Here is a 14,525-nt window from a genome sequence, read left to right as displayed (position 1 = left end):
AAGCCCAGGGAATGGCAGAGGCCTTTTGATTCTGCAACTCTGCCGAACCAGCAACTCGGAAGCCAGGACAGCATGAGATCCGGAGGGGAAAAAAACAGCCAAAGCACAAAAAGACCAGCTGCTTCGAGATCATGGGCGTCAGCGGGAAAAAAAAAATGTCTTGTTAGAGAGAATATAATTGAACTTGTCTGGCAAGTAATAGCTTTTCCCAAAACTTCATGCATGTGTTTTCGAGCTGAGTGATATAAATATGCAACTGAAGCTAATCTAAAGTGGTTAAAGAGAAATAAGTCCTCATCGATGACATTTCCAATTTACTCTAGAATAAGAATCTGCCCATATTTGTAATCATACTATATGTGATAAGCTAGACTGATTTTCTACACAGCTTTCCAATGAGTCCATGAGCGCACAGCTAAAATAGAAATAGAAATCAGCATGCTAAAATGCAGAGCTAATCTTGACAGGAACATTTAAAAACACTCAGGCTCTCAGTGATACAATTATATTTAAGAACCTACTACTGTAGATCTAAAAGTAACAATTCTTCATAACTTAAGCATTAAAAAGATATTGCACCAAAAAATGAAATGCTGTCATTATTCCCTCCCCTCATATCATTCCAGACGTGTACGTCTTTATTTCCTCTGTGGAAATAAAAAGGAGATGTAACACAGAATAGTAGGGACTGACAGCCTCAGTCACCATTCACTTTCACTATATGGAAAAAGATTCAATGAAAGTGAATGGTGACATTCTGCCTAACATCCATATTTGTGGAAGAAAGAAAGTCATATGGGTTTGGAACAACATGAGGGTGAGTCAATGACTATCCCACTATGCCACTTCTCAAGAGACGTTTTCCCTGCAGTAGTTGCACCCAATACCACTATTTAAGCAATAATTTAGCAACAAAATAAAATCAGCAACATGAAACCGCCAAGTTGTTTTACAGTAAACACGAGGGACTGCTAAAAGTAATTGTATGGTGCCGTGCAATGTCCTTCTCAAATGCAAAACTTCTGATAGTCTACAATAAAAAAAGCTTGGGAGGCAGAAGGGAGAAAGAGAAAGTAGAGGGGGAAGGAAGTGTAGGAAGAGACTGAATGAATTACTCAATTAGAATAAGATTTACATTAAACCCTGCTGAAAATTAAAACCTGCATCTTAAACTTGCTGGTTTTAGCTGGTCTAGGATGCAGTTTTTAAATGGGTTTTAGGCAAATGCCAGCTGCTCAGTCTGCATGATCAGCTAGCTGACTGACTAAAACAGCTGAAGACCAGCTTTGCCAGGCTGGAAGACCAGCTAGACCATCTTAAATGAGATAAGATCAGCAAACCAGCATAGACTGGTTTGAGCTTTTTTTTTTTTTCAGCAGGTGCATCTCACGGCTTTTGATGAAATCCACTGGCAGGACACAAGATGCCCTATTACTAGACAAAAAAAGACAAAGTGACAGACTAATAATCAGTTCTTTAAAAGCGGCTAAATAAAGAAAGTAAAAATCCTCTGAACATCTGGACATTGTTTGAACAATTACTTCTTTATCCCACAGTTGGAAACAGGCCAACAAGGCATCAAAGGAATAATAGTGTTAATTAGGACACCTGTTCTTTTCTGAATTCAATAACCTAATCAATGCTTGTAATAACTTCAGATAATTTTGCTCCACATTTAAAAACTCCTCAATAAAATTACCCATCCTCCTCCCTAAGGAATGGGCACAGAGCTCTGAATATATACAGGTATAATGTGCCTGTAAAAATGACAAATGCTGAAACTGTAACACTGTTAATCAAATTGATTGGAATGTCTTTAATATTGGCCAAGTGCTAAAGTGTTGAAGACAAGTTCAGGATCTGTCAAACCTCGGGCCAGTATTGATGGTTCTGCTGCTTCAGTCTTGCACAGCACTCATTTACATCAAAGCACTGGACTGGGTGAAGACCTAAGCATTTTATTTTTTTATTTTTATATCTTTATTTATTTTTTGTTTGTTTGTTTTTTGTCTGATGTGCACTGTAAAAAAAATCCTGTTGTTTTTACAAAAAAAAAAAAAAAAAAAAAAAACTGGCAGCTGTGGTTGCCAGAATAACTATGTAAAAAATACAGTACAAATGTAAACAACTTTACAGAACAACCTGTAAATTTTACAGTTTAAAACTGTTGTTTTTATGGTATATTTTACGGTGCAGCACCGTCATTTATATTACTAAATGATAAACTTAATATATTTACCTTCTGAACGGTAAAAATCTGCTTTTCACTTTATAATGTATTGTTAATCACCGTAGTATTTACAGAAGGGCACATGATGACATGAAGTTAATCAATAGAGGCCTTTCTAGGAGCAATGACCAATAAACATGTAGAGACAGTGCTCAGTGTCACTCACACAAACACTAAACACCATTAGGGTAACACATGTGAAATTAAAATAATATAATAAACATTAACTAAACTACATCAAATATAACACAGAACACCCCCAAAGTACATAACTGATATTACAAAATAAGAAGAAACAACTATTCCCATGAAATATAGTGAAATGTATTATTAAATATATTAAAAAATGTTATGTATTATGAATTTTTTATGTAACTCTGTCGCCTCCTAGAGTAATGAGGTTTGTTACAGCTGTAGTAACGCAAGAATGAACGTTAGGGTGAATTGTGTGATTTCCGTGCTTCTAGTGCTAACAAACGGAATTGCACAAAATATTTGTTTTTTACTTTTACTTTTACTTTAAAGTTTAAATTTAGTTTTTGTTTGTATTGATTATTAGGGTACATGGGGCTAACGGCACAACTTAAGGAAAATGTATTCACAAAGTAAATCAATTTTATTGAATATTGATGGAGCAACATATTTTGTGTGAAAATAGTGGCAAGGGAGTACTTGTGTAAAAGGCCCCCTAATTTGGGGTAAAAGGCCCCCGTGAGGTTATAATGACAATGTAAATATAGGAGCAATAGTTATAGGGCACAATTTGTCAACTTAGGCAAAAACTTTAGAGACCGAAATATGCTTTTTTGAGTAACAAATTAAGATAATGCTTATTCCATAATATAACCACTTCAGAAAAGGTTAACCAAACAGTTTTTAAGATGAACCACAAGACCATCTCTAAATATTTCCTTCAAACAACATTGAAAAATACCAAAATAGAAAATAAACCATTGCAGGGTCAAAGACAACACTAAGAAAGTGTGCAAAGCTTGAGTATATACACTTGGTTTGTGGTACGTAGCATCGGTTTTTCAGTGTATTTGTAGCCGGTGGGCATTACACTGCTTCAGAGGAGGCTCAGATAAAGTCTTAGATATAAGAAGTAGTAAGCACTTTGTGTGAACTGAGTTTGGGCTAGAAAACAGTGACCTCACAGATTCTAATCCCTCATCTCTCTCTCAGCATGCTTCCCTCTGAGAGGAACTGCCAGAGGGAAAAAAACTTGAAAGCTAAAGAGAGAGAGGGAGGTTGCGTGAGAAAGAGCATGAGAGAGTGAGCGTGTAAGAAAGAGAGAGAAAATTACATGCAAAGAGGGAAAAAAGACATCTTCAAAGCACTTGCAGTAGCCAAGTCACATTGAGGTGGTGCCTTACCTGCACACAGTTGACAAGACGGGATGGTGAAGTGAGGATAGTCAAAGGGGTTGTGGGAGGAGGGTCCAGGCAGGTTGATCCAGCTGCTGACGGGTGGTCCGGGAGGGAAGGAAGGATGGAGTGACAAGGAGCAGGGAGACGGGGAGGCCAGAGGGGGGATATGAAGCACTAGTACTCTGTCTTTCTCTCTTTATCCCTTCGGCACAGAGGCATAGAGGCAGACACCAATACCTGCAGCCACTCAAATAATAGGAGAGAGAAGAGTCGTTACATTCACACACGCTCCAGCACAGGGAGGAAGGAGAGGATGCCCCTCCCGCTCCCTCCCGAGAGCCAATCGCGAGCAGGCAAACTGCATCGCTGGCCACGAATGGGAGAGCCGGCAGCCAGTGCCATGCCCTAGCCAATAAGTGCAATTGCTCATATCCAGTTGGAATAATTAGTCAGAGAGCAGCACAGAGCTTCTCTTCTGAAGGACAGAGGAACGGGTGCACTTACCCAATAAGTGTGATTTAAGACCACAACCGACATTAGAGTAATTAGATTGCGAGGCACTTAACCTAGCAGAATAACACTGCATGCTCCACTGCAGAACAGGCAGAGGCACAAGCCACACAGGAAGGGCTTCAGAAAGGTGCAAAGAAGTTAACCAGGCAGAAACTATACCTATAAAGCAGAAGGAACAAAAGTGGAGAAAATCATTATCTTAATCTGTATTTTTGCCTCATTAAAATAAGATAAATTTACTTGAGACGCTAAATTTGCAAAAGATATTAAAGGGATAGTTAACCCGAAAATGTAAATTCTGTTATCAGTTACTCACCCTCATGTTGTTCCAAACCCATATTAATTACTTTTCTTCGTGGAACACAAAAGTAGATCAGCATAATGTAAGCCTTAGTCACCATTCACTTTCACTGCATCTTTATCCATACAATGAACATGAGTGGTGACTGAGGTTTATATTCTTCCTATCCTCATTGATAAATAGTTTTTTCTTGTTTTAAGCATAAACGTAACTATTAATGCTTAAAACAAGAAAAAACTTTCCAGTGCGGTAAGAACAATAAACTTAATCCAAGAAATATTTTCTGAAAACAAGTCTTATTTTCTTACACAATTTTGCTGCTCAAGTAGCCTAAATGTATCTAATTTTAAGGATTTTTTTTTTATTTATTTTTTTAGATAATACAAAAAGACTAATTTAGAAAATAATTTGATAAATATTATGTAGGCCTACTAACATCAAAATATATACAATACAGTAGCATATATGTATACTGTGTAACTGCATGTTTCTTTTTTTTTTTTCTTTTGCAAAATTCTCACTAGATTCACATTTGCTGTTAGGGTTTAGAGTAAGAGTTGTGTTAGGTTTAGGGTTAGGGGTAAGGATAACAGTGTAACTACAGATGTACTAAAATGCACGTACTTTAAATGTTCGTACAATGCAACAACATGCATGCACATACTATAAGTACATCATTACATAGATGTTTAAGACACCTAATATAATTTGTTTTGGGTTTTTTGCAGTGTTAGCTTCAGTCACCATACACTTTCACTGGATCTTTTTTTTATATATACAATGAAAGTGAATAGTGACTAAGATCCTTGGAGACTAACATTTTTCCTAACCCCTCTGGCAAATAGTTTTTTTCTTGTTTTAAGCACAAACATATCTAAATTTTGTAAGATATATATATATACTTAAAGCATGAAAAACACATTTTACCAATGCAGTAAGACAAAATAAAGTTCAATGAAGATACACAGTATTCTCTGAAAACAAGTCTTATTACAGTATCTTACACAATTTTGCTTCTCAGGTAAATGTATCTTGTTTTACAGATGTTTTCATATTTTAACTATACAAAACAGTTTGATTAATAAAATAATTTTATGCTGTAAGCCACAGTGGTCAATGCACACAATTATAACGCTCCTGCATTTTGACACTGTCAGATTTGCCATCGTGCTCCCAATATTATTTTCTCTGCATATAACCAAAATCATAGAGCCGGAACGGAGTTCATTTCATAAAGACCTTTTTTTCTCCTTCACAGATCGATATTCAGGCTCAGTTCTTTTCTTGATAAATAATCAACAGCAAACTGTTAGAATGATAAATGAAATGCACATTCACCACAATCCCCTACACTGCAGGAAGGACTTATGTGGAGACGAAGATGTAATAATGTCCTATTAATATCCCACAAAGACGGTAGCTCTATATACGCTATGCATGACAGCATGGATGTGCAGTGGAGAAGCATATGCACTCAAAGCAGTGAAACTTATTTTTGCACCTCATTCTGATGTCCAAGCGGCAAGGGCATTATTTCAGGGTTGGAGCTCCTGAGCAGTTCTCAGCTTCTCAGAAGAGTACATTAACTCCTGTTGTGCTCAGTGAATTTTATGCAGTGGCAAAATCGATGTATCTATCAATAACAAAGTGCATCATGACATGGGCCGATATGCAAAGCCTGAGCAAGCACAAACATATGATGATGATGATCCAGAAAGAGTTGCTTTTTCAGCGTTCAACTTGCTATACAGCCCTCCCAGCTATCGCATACATCAGTCTGCCCGTATTTACAAGTAAACCTGTTTAAATGGATTGAAGCATGGAGCCGACAACGATGGTAAATTGTGCTAAGACTATGGCATGCCACACTGTGCAGGGCTTCCTCCAAGAGGGCTTGGTGGGAGAGAGGAGGGCCATAAAAAATGCATGAGCAACAGGAGGAGATGTCACATCGGATATGTTTCCAGCTGCAGAGATACTAGTGTGTGGAGAGCCATGAGAGTGAAAGGTACAAGTGAACTTGGGGCTAAGAGGGGAGAAGTGAGAGGAAAAGCACTTAACTTCCATGGCAAAACCTGCCACAACCATTGCCACGCTGTGCCAGCAATAACAGAGATTTAGACACAAGACCTTTGAAGCCTGAGAGATTTAATGGCTAATGGATAGCTTGATGGGGAAATATCCAAAACAAGAATTGATTTAGTCTGTAGATAGGCTGCTATTACACTATCTTCCACACTAATTTATATTTAATGTGAGACATTTTGAAGTGCCAGACCTGTTTCATTGTAAACACGCTTATGACAATGACGTTTTGAGAGTGCGGAATGTCACTGCCTTAATCTACAATTTTAGTAAGATATGTCATCAAATATTCATTAATTCTGCTGTACAATCATGCTTTAAATGTCATGCTTAGCAGGGATGATGGGTGCTGCTTAGATGAGGATTTGTAACATGTGACACTTTATAAGTGGACGTTATTATATTGGATTTTGATGTCTTTGTGTTGTGTTTAACACAAATGCAGACTTTCTACTGAACTACCATTTGTTAGTAATTTACTTGTAGGGTACTAAGCAAGGTCCAAAATTAATAATCAACAGTTTTGCAAATAAATGTTGATATTAACTGGAGTAACTGGTTATTGGAGGAATTGCAACAGTAACTGTTTTTTTTTTGTTTTTTTCAATCTCAATCCAAGACAATTACAACAGTCTGATCCTCGCTTTTTTACCAGTCAATTACAATCAGATACAATCAACCAAATAAAGCTCAGTGAATAGCTATATGCTGAATACTGGGCCTACTATCTAAAATAGTATGAAAAACAGACAACATTATGCAACAATAAATATTTAAAAATGTAGTATGCTACATTGTTGCCACATGACTTCATCACTTGCATGTTTAATACACTGAGAGGCATCCAGGGGCGTCATGCACCTATTTTTTTTAGGGGGCACCAAGGTCAGCCACCACAACTCCAGTCCGTTCAGCCGTCCGACGCCTTTCTTCCACTGAAAATACGGAATCCGCGGCTAATGAGGAACCATGTAAAACCGCATTTCATTACTTAAAGTTTTTATAATGACTGAATAGGACTTGATTCACACTGAAATAAGATAATAAGTTGCTGCTTTCTTTTAACATGTAGAAAAGAGTGTAAAGATGCCACAAAATCTGTCTAATGCGTTTCAGCACTAAATGAACAGCGACCGATTAAAAAACATAAATAAAATCTATATTAGACTATAAAAAAACTGATTGACTATTCCACAGAGATTAGATGTAGTTGGCAAACATTAGCTGCACTGAAGTTGATGCAATTAATTTGTTTTTATTACCATAACACTGTGCTCTAATTTGGTGCTGCTCAGCCTTCCGCATGAGCGCGATCTCCGAAGCAGCCACTGGACGGCACGTGTAGTGGAACATATTTGGCTCGATTGGACTTTGACAGACATAATTTAGACGTGAAAAAAGATTTCTGCCACCAAATGTTTTTTTTTACATGCAATAATCATTTTATTTCATTATCAAAAGTAAAAAATACAAAATAAAATTTAAAGTTTAAATAATCCATTCAAAATCCTCTTGGCTTAAAAGTCTAAGGGGGCATGTGCCCCCTCAGTCTGAATGGGCATGATGCCTCTGGGGGCATCCAGTGAGGATAGTTCGCATTTAAAATCCATTTTCTTTACATATACTGTATATCTTAACTTTTAGTAGTCCGATCAAATAATGAGTCAAGAAAATCGCAGATGATTTTAGTTCCAGTTCATTCAACACACTGGAGATGAACGTCAACCTTGAGATACAATATACCATGCATATTTGGTAGCAAGTCCTCCGGGTATTCTGTGCATAGAAAATGTGCAGCTGAAGTCAGAAGTTTACATACACCTTAGCCAAATACATTTAAACTCAGTTTTCACAATTCCTGACATTTAATTGTAGAAAACATTCCCTGTCTTAGGTCAGTTAGGATCACTACTTTATTTTAAGAATATGAAATGTTGTCACGAACTCCCTTGTGTTTGTCCCATCTCCTTCCCATTATGTTTTGTCTATTAGACCACACTTCCCATGATGTACCTGTTGATCACATTCATCTGTTCCCCATCTGTTCTGTGTTTTGTTATTACCATTGTGTGTATATATAGCCCTCATGTTTCCCTTAGTCTTTGTTGGTTCTTGTTAGTTTGCTTGTTTGTTAGCCTATTAGTGTATTTATGTTATTTTAGCCAGAAATCTGCTGTTATGTTTGTTTTCCCTTTTGCTCCAGTGTTTTAGTTTGATCTTAGTTCCATCTTCTTTGTCTTTTGAGTTCCTTAATAAATGTTCTGCAGTTGGATCCACACTCTCTCATCTCATCCTTCCAAGTCCCGTAACAGAAGAACGGACCTAAAAAGATGGATCCAGCTGAACAACTCGGGCGAGTCACCCAAGGGTCATCTTCCATGGAGGCTTATTGTGTAAGGTTCTAGAGCTTGGCCTGTCAGGTGAGCTGGGAGGAGAGAGTCCTCAGGACCGTGTTTTGGCTAGGACTGAATGATTCGTTGAAGGAGATGGTCCCTTTGGAATGCGACGGCCTGCCCCTTGGTGGCTTCATTACTAACATCGTTATGGCTGGTCTTCTGCATTCTAACCCAGCAGCCAACCCTCTTGCAGTGGTTTCTATGGCTCCTTGCTCCAGGCCTTCTGCGGCTCCTTGCTCCAGGACTTCTGCGGCTCCTTGCTCCAGGCCTTCCACAGCTCCTTGCTCCAGGCCTCCCACGGCCAACGAACCAGCGTCGCAAGCCTCGTCCATCCCAGAGCCAGCTCAAGCCCTAGAGGAATTTTCATTGGGCTACTATGGTTTCAGTGGTCTCCGAGCTCCCATCAACAGAGACCACTTTCTCCGCAGCCTCGGTGGCCTTGGAGCCTTCCTTCATCGAGCCTCCCATGGCTCCGCCCCTCGAGCCTCCCACTGCTCCACTCATGGCCATCTAGAAGCAGAAGAGAAGGGCTCCTATTCCACAGGAGCTGCCAGTTCTTACGACCACATAGGCCGTTCCCCCGTCACTGCCCGTGTCCACGGCGACGGAGGCTGTTCCCAGTCCCGGCCCTGTGGCTGCCTCCCAGGCCTCCTGACCCAGTCCCGGCCCTTTGGCCACCTCCCAGGCCTCCTGATCATCCGCAGGCTCCTCCCTGGCCTCCTGATCATCCACCAACTCCTCCTTGGCCTCAGAATCATCCTCCGGATCCTTCCTGGTCTGCTTGGCCCTGCCTCCCTTCCCATCCATCTTTGGGCATCAGGAGCCACCCATTAAAGTGGGGGGTACTGTCACAAACTCCCTTGTGTTTGTCCCATCTCCTTCCCATTATGTTTTGTCTATTAGACTACGCTTCCCATGATGCACCTGTTGATTACATTCATCTGTTCCCCATCTTTGTTCCCAGGTGTTCTGTGTTTTGTCATTAACTTTGTGTGTATATATAGCCCTCATGTTTCCCTTAGTCTTTGTCGGTTCTTGTTTGTTAGCCTGTTAGTGTATTTATATACACAAACAAAGATTTTTTTAGAAGAATATTTCAGCTTTGTTGGTCCTCACAATCCAAGTGAATGGGTACCAACATTTTGACTCCAGTGTTTTAATCCATGTCTTCAGAAGTGATGTAAAAAAAAAAAAAAAACCTACAGTACATTTACATATAAAATAATCATAATAATAATAAACAGTTATGAATGCTTTTGCCTCCAGTATATACAATACGATGTAACACTTAAATGAAATAAGGTTTATTTTAGCCTTCGCATAAAATATGTGACAGAACCAGACAGAGGCCTAGTCAAATCTCTCGTACCCTATTGCCAAAGAGCTTGTTGCACCCCTGCTGAGTTATATAGTATCCACGTAAGTCTCTGTGACTGCAAACACGAGGAATAATCTGCAGCTGACTGCAATCTCTGTCGCGCTGGCACAGGAAATCTATATTTATCAGCAAGTAAGTAATAACCAAGTACATCCAAATGGTCTACAGACGGTAATGATACGAGAGCAGGACAAGATGTTGGCTTTAATTACATTGGTAGCGGAGGCAAAGCCATGTCTGTCCGACGTGCTATGTTTATGCTGTCTTTGTGAGTCACTGAAATGAAGCTGCTCTGTTTTGCTGTGGGGTTTTATGGAGGTGGTTTATGCTGCTGCTTCATTTACTCTCTTGCGCTTCACCTCATCTTTGCATATGAAGGTATTATCAGACCAAACCGTAAATGAGATGCAACTTAATGTCGTATTGCACATGCTGTTTTTTTATTTATTATTATAATTATTATAATTATTATTATTTTATAAGTAAACATACTGTAGAGTTTGTTTGTTTGTTTGTTTGTTCATCAGGGACTGAAATTAATTTCAAATGAAAATACATAGCTTATTGGCTAAAGTGTGCATTTCTTTCCAAAACAATAATTTTTATTTAAAATATAACTATATCTTTTTAAATGGAGGAGTTGGACTATTTGTGGTAGAATTGAAAAATAGATTATTTTTTGAAATCGACTCTCAGGTTTATAGATTGAAGAAAAAAAGTAGCCAGTTATTGTCCAGCATACATGATAACTTATTCAATATCAAATGATATAGAGTCTGATAGAAAGAATGATTGATTTGCTCATCTGTGTGGATTAATTTAGCCTATTGTTTCTCAACACGTTATAGCAGAAACCCAGAGGGATTTTCCAAGTAAATTTTTTCCATTTGCATTACAAAAATAATAATAAAAGAGTTTTAAGAAGATCTGAAATGAATCACAGCATTTCAAACTTTGATTTCAAGCATAAAGGCATGAATGTGCATGAATGTGTACTGTGAAGACTGAGGGAATGAACGAAGCATTGTGAATGATGTAATAAAATATGAAACGACAGTACAACAGTGCAATATATATATATATATATATATATATATATATATATATATATATATATACACACTGATCAGCCACAACATTAAAACCACTGATAGGTGAAGTGAATAACATTGATTATCTTGTTACAGTGGCACTTGTCAAGGGGTGGGATATATTAGGCAGCAAGTGAACAGTCAGTTCTTGAATTTCATGTGTTGGAAGCAGGAAAAATGGGCAAGCGTAAGGATCTGAGCGACTTTGACAAGGGCCAAATTGTGATGGCTAGACGACTGGGTCAGAGCGTCTCCAAAATGGCAGGTCTTGTGGGGTGTTCCCTGTGTGCAGTGGTTAGTACCTACCAAAAGTGGTCCAAGGAAGGACAACCGGTGAACTGGCAACAGGGTCATGGGTGCCCAAGACTCACTGATGAGCATGGGGGGCGAAGGTTAGCCCGTCTGGTCCGATCCCACAGAAGAGCCACTGTAGCACAAATTGCTGAAAAACGTAATGCTGGCCATGATAGAAAGGTGTCAGAACACACAGTGCATTGCAGCTTGCTGCGTATGGGGCTGCGTAGCTGCAGACCAGTCAGAGTGCCCATGCTGACCCCTGTGCACCGCCGAAAGCGCCTACAATGGTCACGTGAGCTTCAGAACTGGACCATGGAGCAATGGAAGAAGGTGGCTTGATCTGTTGAATCACATTTTCTTTTAGATCATGTGGACAGTCAGGTGTTTGCACGTCATTTACCTGGGAAAGAGATGGCAGCAGGATGCACTATGGGAAGAAGGCAGGCCGTCGGAGGCAGTGTGATGCTCTGGGCAATGTTCTGCTGGGAAACCTTGGGTCCTAGCATTCATGTGGATGTTACTTTGACACGTACCACCTACCTAAAGATTGTTGCAGACCACATACACCCCTTCATGGCAACAGTATTCCCTGATGGCAGTGGCCAATTTCAGCAGGATAATGTGCCCTGCAACACTGCAAAAATTGTTCAGGAATGGTTTGAGGATCATGACAAAGTGTTCAAGGTGTTGACTTGGCCTCCAAATTCCCCAGATCTCAATCCGATTGAGCATCTATGGGATGTGCTAGGCCAACAAGTCTGATTTATGGATGCCCCACCTTGCAACTTACAGGAGTGACATCAGGCCCGTGGGAAGGTACAATGCATATCAACGGGTTAAAGGATCTGCTGCTAACGTTTTGGTGCCAGATACCACAGGACACCTTCAGGGTCAGAGCTGTTTTGGGGGCACGAGGGGGACCTACATGATATTAGGCAGGTGGTTTTAATATTGTGGCTGATCGGTGTGTATATATATATATATATATATATATATATATATATATATATATATATATATATATATATATATATATATATTGACTACATTATACAGTATTTTAAGGAATAATTGCACAAAAAAAATAAAAATAAAAAATAAATCACACTGCAGCTCTATTTAAGTCAATAACAATGAATACATTTTAACCAAACAATTTTATGTTGGAGGGGGAAAAAGTTTATGTCCAACTTCCCAGATACAGCATGTCATTTTATTTAATTTTTTTAAGCCATAATCATGAGCTTGTCAGGCACACCATACTTTATTATTATTATTTTAAGTATTTATTAGTATTTATGTAAGTATATATATATATATATATGGCTATTCACCAACTTTCCCAAATTCTGTTATCATGGATTGTTTTACTCCAGGCTCAGTTCACCTGCCTGAAATGCTTGCAGATGGCCTTTAAAGGAATAGTTCACCCAAAAATGAAAATTATCTCATCATTTACTCACCCTCATGCCATCCCAGATGTGTATGACTTTCTTTCTTCTGCTGAGCACAAATAAGATTTTTAGAAGAATTTTTCAGCTCTGCTGTACCTCACAATGCAAGTGAAAGAGTTCCAAAATGTTGACGTTCCAAAAAGCACATAAAGGCAGCATAAAAGTAATCCATAAGACTCCAGTGGTTAAATCCATATCTTCAAAAGGGATATGATAGGTGTGGGTGAGAAATAGCTAAATATGTATGTCCTTTTTGAGAGAATTTTCATTTTTGGGTGAACATTCCTTTAAGTCCTGAGATATGAAATGGGCGACTTCACCAGCTCGCTGTCAGCAGTCACTGATTTGTGCCTTGAGGTCCTCTCAGGGCCATATCGCTAAATCCTATTGAACAGGTTGTTAAACCCTTCAGGCGGACAGAGAGTCAGTGCAATAGGCGCTGAGGAGGGATTGCAATGTCATAAAAGAGGCACGCTGTGCAATTTAGAGACCTGCTTGAATCAGGACTTCAGGCCCTCCTGTTGTAGATGCAGAGCAGACGTTTGCCTGAGAGTTGTTCGGTGCTTAAACAGCATTTAGTAGAATAGCAAAGTTTGCAATCCCCACCAATGAGAATGAAGAGCACTTACTGTATGCTAATCAAAGGTGGCTTTTGTGTGAACTAGGCAATGATTTAAATATCGCTTCATCTAATCTTTAAAGGATTAGGTCTGTCATTATTTACTCCTCCCCATGTTGTTCCAAACCTATAAGCTGTTATTTTTTTCTGTGGAACACAAGAACAATTTTTGAGGAATCTTCATATAGCTCTTTTTCTCATTTGTGTACACATTCAGATTGAAAAAGGCTTACATTACTGACACTGAGTGCCCTTGGTTTTTGCTTGTGTTGTAACATAATACAGCGCACCATTTCAAATATGAGGAATGGACAAAGCTATCGCATGGCTTCAGAAAACTTGAAATATAGCACACTAGTCATATGAACAACTTTTATGGTTACAAAATAACATCATACAGCTTTAGAATGACATGAGTGTCAGTAAATCAAAATAACTTTGAGTTTTAGGTTAACTCTAATTGGCTAATGCTTGTATAGAAATAAGATTCTCTTCAAGCAAACAATAGGTGGGAATCATTTTTATGTGAATTTCAATTTGAAATTCATAATTGTAAAAAAAAAAAAATAAAAAATAACTTTTTTAATTAGTAATTAGTCAATCCAAATAACAGCATTAAGAGAGAAAACACACGTATGATTTAAAATGGCTTGCATGTGAATAATGTACGATATGTTAAGATTGTGCATGAATAGAGAATTAAGTTATGTGTAGATATGTGCCATAGAAAGGTCAGGTTTTAGGGAAATATACAGTATTTTAATGCATAGTGTCAAAGAAATTGTGGCAAA

General features: G+C 38.6%; 1 protein-coding gene across 13 annotated transcripts in view; it reads right to left on the bottom strand.

The window, feature by feature from the left end:
* The window catches only part of LOC127447921 (poly(rC)-binding protein 3), a 95,867-nt gene extending 92,002 nt beyond the window's left edge, over positions 1–3,865 (bottom strand). For all 13 annotated transcript variants that reach the window (XR_007898434.1, XR_007898435.1, XM_051710131.1 and 10 more), the window contains exon 1: positions 3,607–3,865. The gene's annotated coding sequence lies outside the window, so the exon portion shown is untranslated. The remainder of the gene's footprint in view (positions 1–3,606) is intronic.
* Positions 3,866–14,525: the final 10,660 nt, after the last annotated feature.

The sequence above is a fragment of the Myxocyprinus asiaticus genome, chromosome 11 (assembly GCF_019703515.2).
Source record: "Myxocyprinus asiaticus isolate MX2 ecotype Aquarium Trade chromosome 11, UBuf_Myxa_2, whole genome shotgun sequence".
Classification (NCBI taxonomy): domain Eukaryota; kingdom Metazoa; phylum Chordata; class Actinopteri; order Cypriniformes; family Catostomidae; genus Myxocyprinus; species Myxocyprinus asiaticus.
The sequence above is the reverse complement of the archived record's forward strand: the minus strand, read 5'-3'. Positions and strand labels throughout refer to the sequence as shown.